The sequence below is a fragment of the Pogona vitticeps genome, chromosome 5 (assembly GCF_051106095.1).
Source record: "Pogona vitticeps strain Pit_001003342236 chromosome 5, PviZW2.1, whole genome shotgun sequence".
NCBI classification, from domain to species: Eukaryota; Metazoa; Chordata; class Lepidosauria; order Squamata; family Agamidae; genus Pogona; species Pogona vitticeps.
The window spans coordinates 146,475,079-146,498,170 of NC_135787.1; positions in this window are offsets into that span (position 1 = coordinate 146,475,079).

Sequence of the window (23,092 nt, forward strand, 5' to 3'; positions counted from 1 at the left end):
TCATTGGTTTTATTGAATTATTTTAATGTTGTGAGTTAACCCTAGCCCTCAGAATAGGGCAGGTTAGCTGTCTAAATAATATATATCAATTCCCACTGAAGACATCAATCTATTACATGAACAGGTTTCATAATAGGTAGATGCTATACCACCGAAAGTAATTATCTATGACTATATTCAGCAGAAGTCTATAAAGTTGTTTACACAGGGCTGTCTCTGCTATTTGCCTGTGCTTAGAATTCCAGCTTCTGGCACTGAATATACTATGTTTGGGGTTGCTGGATGGGGCAGTGTCAGCAATTGGCAAGAATAATAACACGAAATTGTATGTCTAGCACACAGGCAGGCATATACGTATCCAAGCACACAAAGTTCCAGCTTTGTGCTTAGTTCTACTCGTTACATGTCCCAGTGTGTGTGTGAGAACTGATTCCCTTCACTCCCATTTTTGGTAGCTGTTCTGACTTGCCTGATTATTGAAGGAATGAGATAATCTTCTTCCATGCTATATCCTTTGTGTGCACTGTCATCCAAAATGTGTTCCCATCTTGGATTCTCATAAATGTAGCCTTTGATTAAGTCATTCGAAGGGACATGGCAGAGGACTGCATTTTTGCATGCCAAAATTGCTGTATCAACCCCTGGCACCTTCTCCATGGAGATGGAATCCAAAGATTTCTGCCTGAAGGTCTGGAAAGCTTCTGTTCATGAATCTAGAGAATACTGAGCTAGAAGGATCAACATAAGGCCCCTTCTTGTGTTACTAATTTATTTTCCTAACACATGGGTAATGATGGAACTCATATCCAATCCCATGGTCCTTTTATCCAGACAGCTTATAAAACAGGGCTACTTGAGAAATGAATGAGAAATATCACAGTCACTGCCTTAGTTTAGGCATCATTCAGTCTCAAGAGACTATGGTAACATGCTCTGTATGGAGGACTTGGAACAGCATCTAGTGTGGCTGAGAAGGCCAATTCGAGAGTGACAATCCCTTCCACACTGAAGACAAATACAATCTGTTCCCTGTCCAGCTCCCTTGGCCTGATGGACAAGTATCTCTTCAAATTGGGAGAGGCTGTGGTGCAACGCCTGCCTCCAGGCTGAACAGTGAGATGTCAAGGTTTCCCATCTGTTGAGGTCCGTTCCTAAGGCCTTCAGATCCCGCTTGCAGATATCCTTGTATCGCAGCTGTGATCTCCCTCTGGGGTGCTTTCCCTGCACTAATTCTCCATATAGGAGATCTTTTGGAATCCGACCATCAACCATTCTCATGACATGCCCAAGCCAATGTAGACGTCACTGTTTTAGTAATGTATACATGCTAAAAATTCCAGCTCATTCTAGGACTACTCTATTTGGAACTTTGTCCTGCCAGGTGATACCAAAAATGCATTGGAGACAATGCCTACATACCTGCATATGTTTAAAAACACTTCAGAAGTTTGAGTGCAGTGGGTCTAAACCAGTGGTTTCCAAATCTTGGGTCCCCAGATGTTCTTGGACTAAAACTCGCAGAAACTTTCACCATTAGCAGTTGTGGCCAAGATCTCTGGGAGTTGTAGTCCTAGAATGCATGGGGACCCCAGTTTGGGAACCACTGGTCCTAACATGCTATGCCTAAGAGAACTGCAGTACATGTAATTTTAAAACACCATTGCTTTCTGATTTATTTGTCTTTGGTTTATTTTATTTTCTTTTTAATATATGGGGCAGATGGGTAGGAAAAGTGTTACACAAACCAAATAATTCTTAGTTCATATTGGTTTAAAGAGAACTAGATCTTTTTACATATGAAGAATGTAACAAAACTCTGAGTGGCAAGGTTTTGAAGATGCTCATGGTAGTGAAATGCTGTTGCCAGTGGAGAGTATGAAACTCCAACTGATAGAACACAGAGACAGTAATCGACATGCAGATTAATGAACAAGAGTCTATCCACCGGGGACCAGTGGAACAAAGACTAGCTGAGCATTTTAATTGCTGAGTTATAGCTCAATCTCAGTTCTATATCAATTTCCATCCATTATGACTATTGATGCGTGGCAAGCATTAAAAGGAAAACAATAGCATAATGATTCATATCTGTTAGGGTGCACATGAATGGTGAGTGTTGTGAGGAATAAGTCTCTGATAATTTTCATCACGCTCTGAGCGAAAGATCTGCAATAAGGCTGCAAATTTTCTTGATTTTTTATAAGACCCAACTGTAACCTTTTAAAAACAAGATTGCTTTGAATAGAAGTAACAGATGAAGGAGACATCTTTCAGCCATCTCGGCTTTTATTAGTTCCAAGGTCCTTTATAATAATAATAGCGGAAACTAATTCATTAATTCAATTATCCAAGGCAACCATAGCAATTAGAGATTGAAAGGACCTCTTTGCTAAGGTCACCTAGAGGAGTTATCTGCCAGTAACTATGCAATACATTTAAATGTGTTATCTTACCCATCTAACAAGCTTGTGTTTGGTGACCAGGCGTGATTCCTCTGTTCTCTAATGAGTTCTGGAGAATCTTTCACTGATGTTCAACTCTGTCCCCTGTTAAATGAATTATTGTTTCTTTCACTGATAAAAGCTTGCATTCATCAGATATGTTATTTTCTCAAGTTTATGTCTAAAACTCCTCCCACCTACTCACCTCCAGAAACATGTTTTATGCTGATTTCTGTTATCAGGTTCCAACATACTCAGATTCTTGCTATGTGGAAATTCAGCGTTCATCCATTTTTGCCACTGCATTGAGATAAAATTTTCTTTTCACCCTTACATAACAATCCAGGTTAAAAAACACACCTCCAATAGAAGATAGGGTCCAAAGTACAGCTAACACATCATTCCAGATACATGGTTCTAGCAGATCTTCTTGTCTGGAAAACCAGACTTGCAAATGAAGTCCATGTTTACATCCGGAGGACCAGTCATAAAACAAAGCAAACTGATTTGTGCTCTACAAATGGTGCGAAAAGTTCCTGTTGTGAAAATTCTTTAGCACCAAAGGAATTCCTTCTAATAACTTGTTCTCTTCGATGTTTATTTATAGGTCAAAGGTCTTCTGCTTTTTATCATTTAGTCTCAGCAGTCCCAAAACATCCTGCTGTTTGAGGAAGGTGACATTTGATCTTTGCAAAGAAAAGATTAATATGCAATAGAAACAACTCTGAAGAACTACAGCAAGCTACTATGTCTCCATTGTATGTATTTATGTATGTATGTGTTTGTACATTACAGAGAACTTTGGAAAACCATCCCTCTTCCCTAGCACCATGTGACACTTTAAACAGTCCACCAGCTTTATAATGAACCATAAAAGGAGAGCTGAGGATTGGTAAAGGGTGGGATTAAAAGAAGGTGGGCTGTGGGCCACTGTAGACACTAGCACCAAAACAACCCACAGTCCTTGTGTGATCATCTGATCCAAACAAGCATAAAACAGGCTGTAAATTAAGCTGCTGCAAAGGATACTTACCGATGGAGTTGCAACCTCAGTGGTAAAATGCATACAAAAATCAAAATGTTTGGGAAAAAGTACACAGAAAAATATCACATTTCTGTTTCTTCACTCCACGCACACCCCAAAAATCACAATCGCAGACCTAGAAGGACCAAGCTTGGTGCAGGAAATGCAAGAACCGACAAAATTGAGCTTCACAAATTTGAGAAAATATGGGAAGCGGCAGAAATGGATATTCTATCAGAAGTATTGAAAGACTGTCCAATACAATAGGCAACTGAACAATGGGATTTATTATATAAATGGATTGAGTCACCAGATAGTGCTTGGATAACATAGAATTAAACTAAGATGTAACTGTTAAGTTGAAACCTGGAGGACTATCAAATTGTAGAAAGGCAAAAAGTTGACTTGATATCGCAACATGAACAAACAGATTGGATGACAACACATTTTGTGTTCTCCTTCCCCCTCTTTTCCCCCCATATCCCCCTCTACCTTTTGTACTCCTTACCTTATCCCTAGTTTTTAAAAATCATTTTTTTAAAAAAAGACTGAGCTTCACAAATTTGAATATCCCTAATTTTTACGCTGCTCCCCACACCCAACATCTATAACCTACTGTTATGGAGATGCCACCTGCAATCAGGGCCAGAGCACACCCACCTTTACACATCACCACTCATGTGTAGGAAGATGATTCCCCCATCCCCACACTGAAGTGATCTAGGCAATCATACAGCAAGAAATCTGTGTTTATTTGGCCTGGCCCCAACTGTTCCAAATGAAGTAGGCTCCAATCCTAGACCAAGCTAGGAATGCTATTTTACAGAATGGAATGCTCTAACAAGCACATCATGTGGTCGGTGTTTTTAGGATGATCCCAATCATTCCAGGAGGATACTACAAAGCAGGGTAAACTCCACTATAGATGGCCTCTCTTTTACGGTCACATGATTTTCAGTTCATTTTTTCTCATGTAATTTTTACTTCTGAAGAAATTGGAGGTGATTAGACATGCATTTCACTTAAGAGAATTCATCTTCCCATGCAAAATCTTCTAGATTATGATGCTGCTGTGATCATGACAATGATTGTGATGACGATGCTTACTGGACTGAGCTACGCTCACCAAGGGCTTATACTTTGCCTATCCCTGCTATTGAGGATGTGGTCTTCACTTATAATTGCTAAATTAACATGACACAGCTACAAACAGATGACATGGTGAACCCCATCATATCTCTGTCTTCTTTCCTTTGATTTTTACTATCTGCATGTGATAAAAAATACAAGACCTAATGGCACATTCAAATAATGTGGCTTTACGTATTTACTATAATTTGCATATGAAAGGAGTTTGGTGAGTTACCGGTACTTTAGAAAATACTCAGTTACAGCAATCATTCCAAGGTCCTAGGGCTGTTAGTTATATACATATAATATTTTAACATAAATAATATGAATAACTTCCTTATTGTTTGGTAGTAACAATACATACATACTTTTGAAAATTCTGAATTCAGCAGCAGAAGGCACAACCAGGATCTGAACCTTATGCTGTGCTCCCTCCATTAATTACCAAGGCCACATTGTGAAGGTCAGGAGAAAGAGTGCGCCGTCTCCTCCAGTGAAAGTGGATGCCCGCGAAGAGAGAGAAAGTGTGGAGGCTGTTACTAATCTAGAAGGGGTTAAAGCAGAGTTTTGTTTGGTTGAGGGGGGTAAAGGAGAAGGGGAGGAGCAATGGGTGGAGGTTCAAGGGGAAGTTATTAAGGAGACTGAGGGTGCGTGGGATTTTCAGGTGAAGACAGGCATCAAGAGAGATGAGAAGGAAAGAGCAAAGGCGCGCGAAGTAAAGAGTTTGCTGGATGATTTTCCTAACCTGAAAGTTGGAGGGCTTCTTCCAGATCCTAAGATCAGACCAGAAGGGGTGATGATACAAGAAACCACAGAATGGACGGTCGTGGTCTACCCGCGAGGTCAGGGTCCCTGGAGGAAGGTGGTCCAACCGGATGCGACCTTCAATCGGCCACCGATGGAGGGAGATTGGGCACGCCACCCATGCTATGGAACTATATGCGCGGTGAGAAGTGCCCCCCTCAGGAAGCCCACCGACAGGAAGCGATTTGGTCCGGCTCCCCAGTATTGAAGAATGAGTACGTGGTGAACTCCTTTGGACAGTTAGAAAGAAAGTTGGACAGTTGGGACAGTTCTGAGTCCGTTGAGGTTGTCATTGACACTCCTATGTTAAAAGTTAATAAAGAAATTTATGTTCCTAGCTACCAGACTCCTAATTTCTCTACGCAACTCAGCGGCCCGTCTACAACGACAAGAGAACCTTTTGACACACATTTGATAACTATAAAAGTAGTCAAAAAGTTACGGTTACAATTGAAAAGATGTGATGTTATCCCTTGATAAAATGCAATCACAAACCTTCATTACTAGGAAAATGACTTAATTATAAGTAATTCGTTATTTGTTATGATTAACTTCAGGGTTTTGCATGTGTGTAGGAGAAATATACTGGTGGTTGTAACTCTGCCATATAGGATGGCATAGAGGATGGCAAAAGATACAGACATAACTTTGCCATCTTGTTCAAAGTCTCAAGTGCCATCTCTAATGCAGAAGCAGATGTCTAGGTTTAGGTAGGAGTAGAAATTCCCAAGGATAGCTCACAATGTCCTCTGACCTTCTAGTCACAACGTCTGTCCAGGCATCTGCACGGCAGCACACCATCCTGTTCTTTTTATTTGGGTCACAGATGGCCCCAGCCACATTCTTCATTTCCTCACAGAAGAACATCCACTAGCTAAATTAGAACAGATGCAGAGTGGCTTTTTCTTTTGGCATTTATACCACCCTATGGTCTAATTAATCCTGACACTGTGACCATCATAATGTGAACTACATTAAAGGAATGAAATAACAGATTTTCCTTTTGATAGCAAATATGCTTATTTCTCCATTTAGCAAGGCTCACGTTTCTTCCATTTCTTGCACCCCAGATCCTCTGAATTCAAAATACAGACAGCAGCAATGAGGCTAAGGGGACAGCTACACTAGTGGCAGGGAGGAAGCTAATGTGGGCCACTTTGGACTACTGTGCAGACTTGATTAAAGCAATCTACTCAAGCCCAATGGTTCACATGGAAACCACTCCTGCCAATATTGTGAAATGGCCAGGATACTGGCAAAGGGAAAGAGGGGTGGAGAGGCAAGAAAAGTTAATTTTTGGACCATATATGGACAAACCCTGGTGTAGTGCATCAGTTATTTACAGAATTTTTAAAAAACCTAAATAATCTTTTATTTGCTGTTTCTTAAATGGCCGGTTGAAAAACTACCTGCAGCTGAGGCCTCTGACATGGATTTGACTGCAGATGGTTTCACAACTGGGCTTGCATGCTTTGGATTGGTTACAGCAACCGCATGTGCTGGAACTGATTCAAGCTACAGAGCTCCTACCTGCACCAAAAAAATTAGAAGCCTCTGACGCAGGCTCAGAAACGTATGGATAGGATTGTCATGGAAATGGGCTGGTCTGCTCCCATAAAGACATCATCTGATCACCCTCTTTAGGAGAGAATCAGTCCGTTCTGCAGCAGATCCAAAAGCAAACTAAAAGCCCATGTAGTCAGCCTTCCCAATGAATTTGGAAAAGCAGAATTAGGCTTCAACGGAATGGAAATGTTTTGATTTAAACGATGCCAATATATCTGCAAGCCGCCTCTTTGATATTTTGCATCTGAACGTTAATTTGTTGCCTCAACAATATTCCAGGATGCTAACATTTTTTGATGCCTGTTAATAATATATGTGGCAGCTATACATATTTTATATTAAAGGCTGTCTTAAAAGCTACATCTTTATAGGTAATAACTTGACTAAGGAAAAGAACAACCATACATTATTTATTCTTATTTTGAACACATAATCAACGGTGTTTTTATAAGGTCAGGTACCAAACAACAGCTATTAATAATATAACTCGGTGTCTTGAGAATAAAGTGCTTCCTGTTCAGTCAAGGGAAATTATCTACGTAGATAATAAGCCTTTCTTTTCACAGGACACAAATTTGGGACCCAATCCAATGTTCTGCAACCTAGAAATGAAAAACATCTCTCTCTCTCTCTCTCTCTCTCTCTCTCTCTCTCACACACACACACACACACACACACACACACAGGGCCTGTGTTTGAGAATTAATTACTTAAAACAAATGCAAAAATGGTTGTTCCTTCCCATTCGCCCTGTGTTAAAGCTAACTTGGTGTAAGAGAAATTCAAGAAATCAGCAAAAGCAGCTTTTCTTTACATTCCATTTCTCTCCCACCCATTCAAATTACAAGCAAAACGCATTGGAACCCACTGGAAAGTACAGAAACATTTTCATCCAAAGTGAAGTACTTGTAACTTAAATTGAATATAAGTGCCATCCATTTAATGACATTATAAAACATTTAGCTGGGGTGGATGCATTTTCTTTTTTTCTTTCTTTTTCTTTCCCTTTTGTCCTCCACCAAGGCACTATTTACAAAATACTGTACTTCCTATCGATACAGTAACAAAAAACAACTTGAGGACTCATTTTTACATTCCAAAAAGCCTTTGAAATGAATGGCTATTTCAGTCTTATTAGCCTGAAAAATGAAACACTGCATTACATTTTGTGCCTTTTGAGAGCAGTTTCTTTTTATGCCATCTTCTGATTTGATCCTTACAACAAAAAGGATCAATTTGAAGGATTGTATCACCTGATATGGCCTTCTTGGTTTCTAAGATCTTCTGGGGAGGCTCTTTTCTCAGTTTCACCACCTTCCCAAGCTTGTTGGTGAGGACATGAGACAGGGCCTTCTTAGTGGCTGCTCACCGGCTTTGGAATGAATTGCCCCAAGAAGCCATGTTAAGCCTTCTTAATATTCTGTCCTCAGGCAAAGACCTACCTCTTCAGGCAGGTTTTTAAGCAGTACGTTCTCTCAGGAATTCTGGTTTTTAACTTTCAGGTTCTTAAATGTTTTTCAATTATTTTTATACCTTAATTTTTAAAAATATTAATGTGTGTTTAATAGTTTTTTAAATGTTATATTTGTATAGTGTTTTGAAATTTCTTATTTTATCTGTTGTGAGCTGCTTTGGGTCCCCTATGGGGAGAAAGTTGGCATATAAATAATTTAAGTAAATAAATAAAAGCAAAATCTGCTGCTTACCAATTGATTGCGATTAAAGCTGGTGGTTTATTGTTTTTAATTATGCAGGCTACACATTGCCTGCCTCTGCAAGCACAAGATGGGTTGAATTAGCAAAGGAATATACAACTGTTAGCCTGTAAGACCTGAGAAGAACTTACTGGAATAGACAGTATTGCTAGAAAAAGGGGGTAGTGGGAAGAGAAAACAACGTAACATAAAATGCTCTTGGTTTGCAAAATCTGAGCAGAGCCACTAATGACAGAACATTTGGAAAGTCATTAACTCATACTGTATAGTCACTGCACATCAGAAGTGACTTGATGACACATAACATCTTTGGATTTTTTTTAATTACTAAGCAATTCTATAGTGAGTGAAATGGAGCTATGATAGGGGTGAAATGGAGACTATTACAGTGGATTATGAGAGGATATAGGCACCAAATCTATGTACTAACAGCAAGTAAGACCATCTCCAGACACAAAGCAAGAAAACAGTAACTTCACATTGTAAACAAGTGAGCTTCTCGATATTTGTTCTGTATTCTTTTATATATCATTTCAATATCTCTTTTTCATTTAATATTATTTTGTGTCTCCCTTTTTACAACCAAACATGAAATTTACTTACAAGCATGATTCTGATAAGCCTGTTTGGCTAGGAAGGAGTTAAAAAGCTAGCTGAGAGATTAATCCTACTGAAAAAGACAGTCCTGGACTCACTTGGGTACTGTGTTATGGCTGGAGAGACAGCCCAGCTTCCCATGCTCCTCCACTGCTTTCTAATGATGGCAGCCAAGTGTCAGGTGGCAAGGGAACTTGGAGCACAGTGCTCTGCTGAGAGGTCATGCTGGCAGCCAGGGATTGACTGGGGATGGGGCTTTCCAGATCCCCCCAGGTAAAAAGAGTGCTTTTTAGGAGGCATTCACCCTCCCCACCCACCCCATGTTTGGTAAATTTAAAAGATACTGAGGTTTAATAAAGGTTCATGTTATATGGGTTATTTCTTATTGCAGCTCTCATTTTCTATCTATGCCAGAGCTTTATTGGTGGTTTGGGAATATTGGGGATAGATCCAATGGATGATAGAGGGCCTTCCCACGTCTATCACAGAACCCCTCCCTTTGGGAGCCATTCCGCACTCCTGCTGGAGGCTGTCCATTTAAGAATGTCCCTACTATTCCCTGGGAGGCAGAGAAAAGCAGCATTTAGGGGGGAAAGTCAGAGAAATAGAGGTGCTAGAAATAAAAGCAGCTGTTCACTCCTCCAACCCTGTGAATCAGGCTTTCCCATTTGCCTTCCTCAAGATTGGACAGGCTTACTCATGCTGCTTCTCTGCCTATCAGAAATAGCAGGAACATTCTTAAAGGGACAGAAGTAGGCAAGCTTTTTCAAAGGAAAAGCAGCTTTGTCTACAGACCCTCCCTCTCCCTCTGTCTCAGCACAGCAAATGGACAGTATGAGGATGAGGGGGTGGGCGCAGGACAAAGCCTCAAATGCCATGATTCTGAAAGCCACAGTAGCTCCCTCAACCAAGATATAACGCAGCTTAAAAAAAATGAATATTAAGTTTTTCTCAAGAGGGTGCACACACTGACCCAACTAGCATGTAACTACCACATGATTTCTAAATCAATTATATTTAGAGCTGAGCTTATTGCAAGGCAAATATAAATGTAAACAAGCTCTAATAGTCAGCTGTGTCCTGATAGTCAAAAATTCAGATTGTCCCAGACATGGAGCTGATTTCCCCTTTGAAAACGTATGTGTGGAGACTGGTTTCAGAAATCTTGAGATAGTGTTTACTGAAATATCTCCCTCTCTCTCCACCTATAAGTATATATAATGTTTCAAAGCTCCTATTCACAAATGTGTAACACACACACTTACTCTTATAACCAAATGTTTTTTTTCTTTTTGAAAGGTCTTTTTTGAGGATCTATATTTCAGTCCTTACAGCCTAGATTCCTTCCAAATAAAAAAGTGGGTGGGGCCAACCATTCTCTTTCAAAATAAGCAATTTGTATGAGCTATTTTAAATATGGTGATGTTTCGGGGTTGCCGTTTTCTAAATAGGTGTGTGCATGTGTGTGCAACAGTTTTAATTTTACAAAATCATAATTCAAAAACCTTTTGCCCAAACTTCCCCAAATTTGGCACAGAGCAGGAACAGACTTTTTGCTACAACTGAACCTGGTGCTGATCTGAAGCCCACTTTAAAAATTAGATTTTTTTTGTTTAGGCTGTCCCATTTTTAGAATTTCTTTATAGAATATTGATATGCTCTACCAACACAAGATCCTTTTTAAAGTGTGAGAAGCTGACTCATATTAAGGAGAATGAACTGGCCTCCCCTCTTCCATCATCAAACTGAACATGGAAGCATGTCTGATGAAGGAAACACTGTTTTATTGGGCTAGCCTTTCCAGGTGAGTCAGAATGCTAATTCTTGTGGATTCGGGCTCATGGGGAGAGGTTAAGACAGATATGGGAAATTCCCTCTCTCCAGAAAGTCACATTTCTATGTTCAAGCTGAAAATGAAGGAAGCAGGTATAGCATTCTGCCCTCAATCTTTGTGGTTTTCATATGTTTTGTTAATATAGGGCTATTCCTTCTAACATCTGTTAAGGCTACTCATAAATCTGTCACTGATTGATGTCCTGATATTATTTATTTATTTATTTTTACATTTTGTACTTTTGTACAAAAGTCACATGTGGTGAATTTTCCACGTTGGTCATTTTGTCACCCTATCTTCTCAGAAGCTGATTGTTGACACCTGCTATATCTTCCTTTCGTATCTCTGCCTGCTCTGGAGATGTGTTCTGGAGGCCACCAGCAATTATCCTGTCTTTTCTTCCAAGAAACAAGCCCAAATTCACTCAGCAAAAGACTATGATGAATGGTTACAAATATCACCATGAGGACTCTGCACTTTCTTTATTGAGGAGGGAGGGTGGAATCAGGGGCTAGCATTTCTGATAGTGTTTTTCCAGCTCTGTGCATCATTTTACTCAAGCAATCCCAGCCATTTCACGCAATGAATATTTGCATTTGCAGTCTGTCATTTCTCAGCACACATGACTGCTTAGGCTGCCCTGACTTCATGCTTGGCTGGACAAGCCTATGTTTCTTTCACAACCGCTTAAGCTTACATCATGTGAGGCTAGGGCTGTGGAGCAACTATTCCAATCAGATCTTCCGCCGTTATGACAATACAAAGAAAGGACTTTGACATATACTGAGACATGTTGTTTTTCTGTTTTGCTGTTCGCTTTCATTCTCCTTTTGGCCACCTGCAGCCTCAGTACAAAAGGGAGTTATTAAGAGAGCTGCTGTTCTGGAGAAATCAATTGCCTGCTCAAAGGAAACAGGCCTCTCCCATCCAGGGTTTTCTTCTAAAAATCCCCTGAGGTGGTTTGGTTGCTGCCTTTCTTCAAAATGCAGAGGTGAATGGAGTTGTTATGACAGCTTTATGTCTCATACCTGAGATCACCCCCGCCAATTTATGTGGGCCTTGTCCAAAACTCTTTGTAAGTCAATAGGGGATTTCCTCTTGAGGTCTCAGGTTCAGGCCTCTGGTAAGTAGCTATACTGGAAAACCATTCGATGGTTAATTAGTTCAAATAGGTTTCAGTTTCCTGGCAATGTGATGCTTTTTGTGGCATCCGAGTTGCTTATCTTCATAAGATTCTATCTGTGTCCACTAGTCCTATTAGCATGAGCCTTTGAGTACATGCTGAGTTTGATGATGCCCTGTGTTGGAACAAAAACTGTGCACTACCTTAGCCCAAAGGCTGAATTTCAGGTTGAACCAGGACTATTTATATCCTTCTTAGGCATGCCCCAGATCAGAGTGAACAGCCTGGTCCAGTTCCAGAGTAGATGAGAGCATTCGAGGGTAATTAATACTGGAGGGAGGAAAACCAGCATTTAGGAGTTAATATTTTTAAAATATGTGTCGAAAAGAAAGGCAAATAAAAGTGAAATTCAGAATATCATGTAATGCAAACATTTCTTTTTCTTCTGGTGTCAAAGGCCCTCTTATTGCCACCTATACATGACTTGTAAAGGCAGGCCCTCAAATGGAGTGACATGAAAAATAAGGAAAAGAGTCTGGACTTCATTGATGAACAGCTTCAACCCCCTCCAGTGAAAACAGAGGACCTCACCAGTAACTTCAATCAGTGAGAGTGTGTTTGAGCATCAAAATGTCTTCCACACTGCCTTTTTGTTCATATAGGTTCTAATGACATTGCAATAGGTACTCCATCAGCTTGCAGTTTCACTCTGATTTAGCACTCTGTGTGTATGTGTTTGACAGAGTTTGATGTCTGCTTTTCTCTTTGTTCTTTGGGCTTTGAGTGGTCTGGCTTCATTTAGTTCTAGCACTGCTGTCTTTTCCCTCCCCCCCCTTTTTTTTAATTACAGGTGTTAGGGTTTTCTTTGTTTGTTTGTTACTTGCCTGGTTTAGCTTAGGCTTCTGCTCTCTGAACAAAGCCATCCTCCAATTTGGAACCTGATCTCCAATATAAAGGACATCCATCCCTGAGGTGAGAGGACTGAGCAGCAAACAGCAGCAGCTTAAAACAAAATGGAGACAAGCAGTAGTTGTGGGCGGTTTGCACAAAAACTTTAAAAGCTGCCTGTCTGCAGTTTGTCACAGTAAATTCTCTCTTGGTGATTTACCATTTTGCTGGACGTTATGTCAATTTGTTACAACCTTCCAAAGTTATAGTGTGTCCACATTCAACTGAACAAGAGTTTTGAATATGCTGTTGATCCGCATCTGACTGTCTATCGGATTGGAGGGGGACTGATTTTGTGCTAACTGGAAGTACCAAATAAGCTTGTGGATCAGGAAAGGGGGACCCATGCATGGCCCTAGATGAAATTTTTCATTTCAATGAATCATGCGTATAGTCATTGTAATTTATCGGTATTATTCAGGAAAACATTCTCCTGAGCTTAGTGCTCTGTAGTTTTTATCTTGGTTTATCTAGGAAGGTATATTCTTGACTCCCTTTCAAAATATTAATTGCCCTCTTGGGAGAAACCAGCAGTTATTGTGGCTGGATTTTTTTCCTCCACTTTCTGGCCTTAGCTAATATATATGCACATACAAGGACAGAAATGAGATAAATAGAACACACCAGTTGTGTTTTTCTTTGGCAGCTTGGCTACTGGAAATTATCCTTGCAATGCATGCTTTTCTATCAGCCCCTCTAAGACCCAATTCTTTGTATCAACTTCAGGTACCTAAATGTTTTAGCAAGCATTACCAGCTACATGATCACATCACAATGACAAAGGACTTGGCTATGTATTAAATTTCAAAGGGGAAAAACACACCCTGCAAGAATACTAGGAGAAGTGGGAAACAGAACTAGAGAAAAAGAAAAACACTGTGTAATGCATTCCATTTCTAAACATGATCCATTCCAGAAGTCAGTGCTGCTCAGTTTAGTTTTCTTTGGAAGAGAATAAATCAGAGATTTATGGTGTCTCTGCAATATTTTCTTTTATTACAAAATATATGAGCAGAGCATCATGAAATCAACTACATTCCCATAATCAAACAGTGTAGCTACTAATCTTGTAACAAATACCCACAGACTCAAGAACTGCACTGCACAGTTTCTTCATATTTGGGCAACTCATAGCTCTGTCTGTCTGTTGGATTCTCTCTCATTTCAACCCCCAAGCTCGCTACCACCTACTTTTCTCCCCCCCCCCCCCACTCCTGAGTTCAAGGTGGGTCACCTTTTTCAAATTTCAATGGGTGCAACATTCCAGTGGCTAAAGGGAGATTACTAGCTGCCATACAGAGACATGACCCATAAGCGAACACTTTGCATATCCTTTTTTAAGAGCATCTTTTTGCCTTTAAAACAAAGCCACATGCTCCTTCCATGCTTTGTCTACTTACATACGTTCATGTTCCTGGAAGATTTCCAAAAGCATAAATCTGCATGTTTCAAAAGCAAAAAGTCTCTTCCTTTGTGCCAACAAATGTCATTGGCAAATTTAGCAGAACAGGAACAACCTAGTGTGCCTGCTTGTTGATTTTGGGGGGTGAGGGCAGATCTGTTTTCTGGACCCTTGGATGTTATCTAATTTTAAAGAAAAGTGGTTTTGGTCTTATCTTTTGCAAACTGAGTCTGCAGAGCAGGCATTTCCTCCGCTGTATATCTGGGCAACCTAATGTCCCAGATATAGCTCTGTTTGTCCTCTGTAGCACATCTACAAAATCTATCGTAGATCTTCTAAAATTTCCTCAGAAATCCAGTCTTCTTTTATTCTGTAACAACCTGGTCATTGAGAGCATTATTCCTCAAGGAGTTAGGGGAATACTTCAGCTTGTCATGACTTGCTCTGACTGATTTAGGTCATCTTTACCACTCCAGCAATTTGAATCCTGAAAGAAATAGTGTGTAAAGAGAACAGAGGTTTAAACGGTGTAGAGTTATCTCTGTATAAAACAGACTTCTTTGGTGTGGAGCAAGCTTGTCCTGAAGCACTCCTTGTGATGTTTTCATCAAGTTGGATGGCTCTCAAGAGACATTGGACAACTATGTTGCTATAATTGTATTAATTAATTATGTTGCTATAATTGTATTAATATTGTTGTTAGCCGCTCAGAGTGGTATAGATTTATCAGATGGGCGGGATATAAATCAAATAAATAAATAAATAAATAAATAACCAGGGTATCTGACAGGTGCACAGTTGGACACAACATTACTGGTGAAAATGCTGTGGTGTCAGAGGTGTTTTATGAGAAAAGAAGTCAAACTGTTTTAAATCTAGAGTAAGATTACAAAACAAACAATGTGATGTAAGCCAAAGGAAACTAACTCGGTAAACTATCAAAAAACATTGCCTGCCCAAATGGTACCATATAAATCTCTCACAACAGGGAAATCATAACACACTGTAGGCAATATGGACCTGCTTTCTCTGGCCAGATTTAATAGTTTGAAAGTGAACCCATGTTTTGGAGTAGCCCAGTTGATAGCAGACCTTTTCATTCTACATCACCATATAAGATGTGGTCTTACTTAGAAGAGAGGGTAACAAAAAAGTACAAGTGACTTTTGCCCAGAAAAATAGATCTTGCCTTGCAGTTGAGGTAGATAGTGGGCTCTGTCTATGTTGCAGATGCCATCTCTGAGGCTTATAAATGGCCTAAAGCCAATGAGGACCACCAGCTGGCAGATCTGCCACTCTCTTTAATACTACCAGGTAATTAAAGATTCTACCTCTTGCGCTGAGGGTGAGCATGCCACAGACAGGGTTCAGCATTTTCGTATCTTAATGATCTCAGTGAAAAGGAATTAAGCAGCTGTTTAAAATTTCTGTTTTCTTCAAAGGCTCTGAAAAGTGCTCGACCTTTAACTGGACTGTGCTGCAATCACTGTGAAAATACTTCAAGATTTTTTTCCTAATCTGAATTTCCTCTCTTAATAAGGGAGTCAACCAGTCACTGCATGAAGGTTATTCACAATAGTCTGGATCCTGAATCACCCTGCTAAAATGTCCTTTCCCAGAGGTACAAGACCTTGCATTATTCCTGATGTTCCCTCCGCCAACTCCACATGTTGATTTCTATCTCACTGCTAACAAAACGTTCTCATTCTCCTTCCCTCCTGCTCTCTCTCTCTCTCTCTCTCTCTCTCTCTCTCTTTAAGTAACAATTCTGGTTTTTGGAGGCAGCTTTGGCCAAGCACCAGATGAGAAGCCTGCTAGTTTCAAAAATCTCCGGAGAGCGCCTAGGACAGCTTTCTGCTTTTTGCAATTTTTAAAAAATATGAACCTTTTAAAAGAAATAGAAACAATGAATTATTAAAAATGGATCGTGTTGTTCCCTTAAATCAGAGAAAATGAAAAACCCCAAACCTTCCATTACATTAAATAAAACACAACAAATCTACTTTGTTACAGGTGGAATGGCTCATTGTAGGCTTATTACATGGCCACAGAGAACCAAAGATTCTACTCTCTGCAGAGTTTTGTCCTATGTTGTTCTTTACATAACAATACTTCAGAGTTCCAGAAATACTATCTGCTTCAGAATGCCTCACAAGGGCATAATTAATATGATGCACAGTTCACTTGGTTAAATCAAGTGCTTTATGTTTGTTTATGGTCTGCTTCTTTAAGACTGGGTTTAACGGTACAACTTCGTACCTGCCATGTATTTTTAGGTGTCTGCTGTCAGAAGCACAAAATAAACACATTTATTTCAAAACTAGTTTCATTGGGATTTTCCCCTTTCCCTCAGAAATCACACAAATTGCTTATGTGGCATAAAACCAGGGCATGACCTTAGCACATTTCTGCACACAGGTACATAATTATTAAATTATCAGTGTTTTCTAGACACAGCTGGGTTTAAAACTTACAAGTGGAAAGTGTACAGTTTAGGCCCTAAACTTTAGGGGTTGAGTGTGAGACAAGACTGAGTAGCTAAATTAATCATATGGCCCTTGAAATGCTAGTTCTTTTCCCCCCTACTAACAGAATGTGGCGCTAATGACAGGAAATGATAGAGTGCCAATTGCCAAGCATGTCACGGAATGCAGTTTCCAGTGAAATATGGGATTGCAGACCGTATGATTAGTGCCATTGAAGTGGGGATCTAGATCATGTCAAGAGCTGCTAAATAGATAATCACATAATTGTAGTGGAGGTGACATAGGAAATAAACCTGGATCAAGACAACATCATCCAAGAATTCATAAATCCTCTGGCTAGTAAGTACAGAGGCAGGAAGGATCCTTCTAGGTTTTCCAGCACAGCGTGGTCTGATGTCATGATTGTTCTGTTCAGTTTCCTAGGGAGGGGACAAGACAAACTGAGTTACAAGACCTTTCCTATGCCTTGCTCATGTGTGCTGGCAGGGTAGAAGGGATGGGTCAGAAATTAGATTTTCTTCCTCTGTCTCGCTTCCTCTTGTTCGTCCATTTTGTTTGTTTTTAGCCCTATCCTTTCCATGATTGCGTCCATCTATTTTATGCAATGTAGGCTTGTCCCTTGATCTAATGTATAATAACTGGTTGTCCCATTCCCAAGCAAGGAGCTTTCCTATCATGGTAGGAAAAAAGTACCCCATCTTTGCCTATGAATTCACAATCATTAGAGGACATTAGCCTCCATCCCCTTTTCAAGCCTGGATGACATCCTTTAGCAGTGATCTTCTGTGTACTTGTCTGTTATTGAGTTTACAATAGATTTTAAATTAGATGAGACACTAACTACTTTGGATCAATATGGCTTGGAAGGATTTCCTCCCACTGCTATTATTTATAGCTTTAATTTAATGGAGGCCTTTGACTCTTTGTATGCTAAACAAGTGGTGGTCTGACTTCAGGCTCTCATGTTTTCAACCCCCTGTTTTTTAAAAAGGTAGATGTGAGGGTTCGCTTCCTGGCTCCTGAGTTGCCCCGAATAAATCACCAGACTTGCATGGTTTTGAAATTGAAGTAACATTTATTGCATTATTTAACAAAAATCCAGTATCAGCAAACGTGTTCCAAACTTTCTCCCTGTCAAACAACGGGTCTGACAGGGGTTTCCATTCATCAACTTTAAACGGGTTTCCTTCTTGAACGTTCCAGGGTCCCAGCCAGTTCAGGGATGCACCCGGGTTTAATAGCAGTTCTCCCCCTCCATCAATGGGATCATGTCCTTGCCTCTGTTGTCCACCCAGGCAAGCTCTTGAGCGGGATCGATCGTGTGCAAGGATCCTCCTGTTGTTCTGTCTGCTGCCTCTCCCAGAGTCTCCGTTCCAATCTCTCCCTTCTTTCTCTTTCAACCTTCTCTTTCTCCTCCCTCATTTTTCTCCGCCACTCCTTTGTCTCCCTTTCTCCCCAGTACGAGCTTAGGGGTGTTTCCCCTCCTCCTCCTGGCATCGGCCTCCTCTTTTGGGACTCTTAGCTTCTCCACCTTTCCAGTTCAGGGATCTTCTACCCACATTCATTCCCAGCCTGGTGGAAGCCCTCCTTTACCCACTTTTATGTCTGCCAATCCTGCCTCCACTACTACCCGCGGTTTTCTTTCTGTTCCCGCCAAAATGCTCCCAGTCTCTTTGACTGTTAATTCCTTCAACTCCTCCTCTATCCTCCCCGGGTCAGGTCCAGGTAGTCTCGTCTTCCTGGGTGGGGGAATTAGCAGGGTTTGACTCTCCTTATCGGCAGTAGGTGGGAGAAATGGCACTCCCATGAGAAGAATCTTGCTTTGACCTCCAGTCTTACACTAGAATACTCATCTATTGTTGATTTGCCTTGAAATTAAGGAACAAGAGTATGTTTTAAAATCTCTTAAAGAGTGAAGGCATCCCTAATCTATGTTAAGTGATCCTGAGCATGGACCTTTGCTTAAGATGACAAGTGCCTTACTAGAGATAACTAAGGCATTGTCTTTCTCACCATTGTTACAACAATCTCTTCAGCCAAGAGATGCTTTCTGGCCCACTAATCAAGGAATATCTTTTGCCCATAGCTTGGTAGTAATGTTGTGTGTACCCCTCACATTACTTTTGTGGTCAACAAGAGCAAAACAATATTCAGGTTGCAAAGTGACATAATGATTAGTAACACTGCTTCTTTTCAGTGTAACAAGGAACATTTACTCATTACTTCTAAAATTTTTAATCTGTAGTTCATTTTGGAAGATCCAGGGACATTTTTTTTATTTTTACTTGGATTTTTGTAAAATAACGGTTAAAAAGAAACTTTAAAATTACAGGCCAGAATTATATTACTTGTGCTAGCATACATTAAACAGCACAAGTCATGGTGGTGAATCACTGATATTGTGTGATTTGACAAATACAAGCTTCATCGTCTTAACTAGCTGTAACATGTCACTGTTGTTTATGCCATTCAGCACAAGCTGGCAGACACATGTAATAGGATTCTGGCTGGGTAATTAGTAATGGCATTACAAATGCACCGTTGTCAAACTAGTGAATAAAGACTAATGCTTCTCTAGATTGAAAGGAAGCACCATATAACATATTACTTTGTAAAAATAAACTTTTCAACTCTATTTATCCCCAATCTGTGCCAAAATATCCTCCACTTTGGGTATAAGTAGAAGCAAATCAATAGCATTGACTATGTACTATACTATACTGTACTCCTATCTCTGCTTTAAGGAACAGGATATTATAGGTCTCTTTACAACCCATTTTTCTCTGCTGCTGCTTCTTTGGGCAGTACGAAGAACTGAGAAAATGTGGTAAATAAAGGGTTGTGACCTGGGATGTGGAGCACTGCACACAGCACCATCAACTCTGGGAACGTAGTGGGCCTTCAGTTTGTAATCCTTTCTTCCACACATCACCAGGATAATCAGGACAAATTGTGTTGGATTAGGGAGACGATGTCCCTTTTGCATCACCAGTAAGTAAGCTGGCTTACTCAAGAGTGCCTATTCATTGTCTAGCTCAAATCAAACCTCTGCAACCACTCTGGAACATACATAGGCACTGGGAACAAGGGGGAAAAAGAAGGATGACTATCTTGGTTGCCCTGTACCATAAAGAAAAACAGAAGGCAGCTAAGTTCAGACTGGAGCTTCTTCAGTGGCACTTTTGCTATGCATCCAATGGTAAAAATAATGAAAAGAATAGGACAATAGATGCTGGCACTGGGGAAATGTCCCTAAGTGTTCCCAATCAACAGCCTGGCTCCCCCAACTGTACCTACTCATGGCCCTGCCCAAATCAGAATGCTCAGAGGTTTGGCTTCCATCTGTTCTGGCACTTAGACAGCTATCCACATCAAGAAGACAAAACGGGTGTACAAATAATGCAATAACCATTAAAAGATAAAAGAAATATAAGATGGTGGTAGTGATGGGTGAGGGATATTCCTTAGTATTAGTTTGTCTATCAAATCAAAGCCCACAGAAGAGAGTCAGTTGCCTATTCCACATTCATATACTCGCTTAATCCTAAACGCAATTAAGACATGGTGTAGGAAAGGAAAAAGCAAGAAAATCCTAGAATAAAGCCCGCCTAAGAACAGATGTACACCATCCCCTTGCCATTCCTGGACACAACACATCTGTCCAGTTGAATAAAGAGCATCTGATGAAGCTGATCTGAGTCCTCCCAAGGGTTCAATGACTGGACTTTCCTACTGGGGCTGCTGCTGTCCCTCTACTTTTCCTTCATTAGTTCCTTCTTTGGCTAGAGTACCCAGCACTCATTATATTTGTTAATAATTCTGCATTTTTATTTCAAGAATGCCAAAACAATTTGTAAGGGTTCGCTAAAAGAGCTGAGAGTGACGGGCAACTTTTCAAATGCCTTGTATCTGCTCTGGTAACATCCCTGCTTGGCTCCATGTGGACACTTGCTCCTGAATCCAGTGCCTATTCCTAATATACAGTATATCACAGAAGTGAGTACATCTCCTCACATTTCATAAATATGTTAGTATATCTTTTCTTGTGACAACACTGAAGAAATGACATTTGGCTGCAATGTAAAGCAGTGAGTATACAGCTTGTATAACAATGTGAATGTGCTGTCCCCTCAAAATAATGCAACACACAGCCATTAATGTCTAAACCACTGGCAACAAAAGTGAGTACATCCCTAAGTGACAATGTCCAAATTGGGCCCAAGTAGCCGTTTTCCCTCCCTGGTGTCATGAGACCTGTTAATGTCACAAGTCTCAGGTGTGAAGGGGAAACAAGTGTTATTGCTCTCTCAGACTAGTCACTGGAAGTTCCACATGGCACCTCATGGTAATGAACTATCTGAGGATCTAAAAAAAAAAAAAAAACCCAAATTGTTGCTGTACATAAAGATGGCCTAGGCTATAAGAAGATTGTCAAAACCCTGAAAGTGAGCCTCAGCACAGCGGCCAAGACCATACAATGGTTTAACAGGACAGGTTCCACTCAGAACAGGCCTTGCCATGGTCAACCAAAGAAGTTGAGTGCCTGTTTTCAGCATCATATCCAGAGGCTGGCTTTGGAAAATAGACGTATGAGTGCTGCCAGCATTGCCGCAGAGGTTGAAGGGGTGGGGGTCGGGGGGTCAGCCGGTCAGTGCTCAGACCATATGCCATGCACTGCATCAAATTGGTCTCCAGGGCTGTCATCCCAGAAGGAAACCTCCTCTAAAGATGATGCACAAGAAATCCTGTATACGGGTTGCTGCAGAAAAGCAGACTAAGAACATGGATTTCTGGAACAATATCCTGTGGTCCCATGAGACCAAGAGAAACCTATTTGATTCAGATGGTGTAAAGTATGTGTGGCAGCAGCTAGGTGAGGAGTACAAAGACAAGTGTGTTGTGCCTACAGTCAATCATGGTGATGGGAGTGTCATGGTCTGGGGCTGCATGAGTGCTGCCAGAACTGGAGAGCTATAGTTCATTGAGGGAATCATGAATGCCAAAATGTACTGTGACATATTGAAGCAGATCATAATCCCCTTCCTTCAGAGAATGCGCCTCAAGGAAGTATTCCAACATGACAACGACCCCAAACATACCTCCAAAACAACCACTGCCTTGCTAAAGAAGCTGAGGGTAAAGGTGATGGAATGGCCAAGCATGTCTCCAGACTTAAACCCTATTGAGCATCTGTGGGGCATCCTGAAGTGGAAGGTGGAGGTGCGCAAGGTCTCTAACATCCACCAGCTCTGTGATGTCATCACGGAGGAGTGGAAGAGTCCTTCAATGGCAACCTGTGAAGCTCTGGTGAACTCTGTGCTCAAGAGGGTTAAGACACTGCTAGAAAATAATGGTGCCCACAAAACATATTGACACTTTGTGCCCAATTTGGACATTGTCACTTAGGGGTGTACTCACTTTTGTTGCCAGTGGTTTAGACATTAATAGCTGTGTGTTGCATTATTTTGAGGGGACAGCACATTCTCATTGTTACACAAGCTGTATACTCACTGCTTTACATTGCAGCCAAGTGTCATTTCTTCAGTGTTGTCACATGAAAAGATATACTAAAATATTTATGAAATGTGAAGGGGATACTCACTTCTGTGATATACTATATGTATAATCATTTTTGTAATGTCATAGTTTTCATTTTTATTATTTGACAGTCTTTCTTGTTTCTTTTTTTATATTGCTTTCAGGGCCCTTTTTAGGAGTGAGAAGTGACATTAAATGGTTTTGTATAATAAATGCAGATGAAATGGTGGAAACGGAAGTATATAAAAAAGTTTCTTATTCATTCATTCATTCATTCATTTTACATAATTTTTAGCCGTGCCATTGCCCATGGTCTCTGAGTGGCGTACAAAAATATTAAAAGTTTAGAAAACACTAAAACCATTAAAAATAGGCAGTATTATAATAATACCCTATATTAAAACAGTCAATTTATCATTAATAAATCCTGCTGCTCATACGGCCAGCTAAAGGATACTATTTAATTAAAATACTGGCTAAACA